Raw genomic sequence first — 843 nt, 5'->3', positions numbered from 1 at the left:
GCATCCCCTGGGGCTCCTGTTGTCTTTTTCCAGCTTTCTCAAAGCTGCTGCCAGCCAGGAGAGCCCTGCACATCACGGAGGCCCAAGGCAGCCGGCTCTCCTGCTCCCTGCCCTTCGCTCCTCCTCCCCCAGGTAGAGGACCTGTACCATAGTCATGTGGCTGCGCCATGCCCCCCATCCTGCTGCAGCATCCTCCAGTACACACCTCACAGAGCCCTGCTCGGGTCCCACCTACCCCAAATAGAGGAAGAATAGAGAGTGAGACAGGGAATGATATGGGGAGATGGGGCAGGGGGTTGTGGCTGCAGTAAGGCACTTGGCTACTGCAGTAACGGGGGCAAATGAATGCCAGAGGTGGACAGGAAACAGGACAAGGTGAGAAGAAAGCCCAGCTGAGCAGCTGCATGGGATGGGTGCAACCCCTTTGCTGCTGGGCAGTAGCTCGTCTTCAGGGAATCTATTGCCCTCTCCTTTATGGCTCCAAATCCTTGTTCTTACACAGGGAGGAGGAAGCAGGGAAGTTGCTGCCAGCCAACCTCAAGGCTCACTTAGAGGTTCATAGCTCATACCTCAATCTCACCAAAGGATGCTTTGCCAGAGAGAGGAGATGTTCCTAACTCTGCTGTGGACATTCAATATGTGGCCATCCCTTTGCCGGCTTTACTGCTGGAGCCAAGGAGCTTGCAGTGGTTGGAGCAGATATTTCAGAGTCAGGTTCCTGACCACCTGTATAAAGCCCTGAGACCAAGAGAAAAGATCTCCAGAAGTCTCCTTAAGTATTTCCTGGATTTTATATCAGTGATGTTGCCCTGGACATTTGATTTTGGACATTCAAGGTCTTGG

The sequence above is a fragment of the Nestor notabilis genome, unplaced genomic scaffold (genome assembly GCF_000696875.1).
Source record: "Nestor notabilis isolate BGI_N333 unplaced genomic scaffold, ASM69687v1 scaffold23888, whole genome shotgun sequence".
NCBI classification, from domain to species: Eukaryota; Metazoa; Chordata; class Aves; order Psittaciformes; family Psittacidae; genus Nestor; species Nestor notabilis.
The sequence above is the reverse complement of the archived record's forward strand: the minus strand, read 5'-3'. Positions refer to the sequence as shown.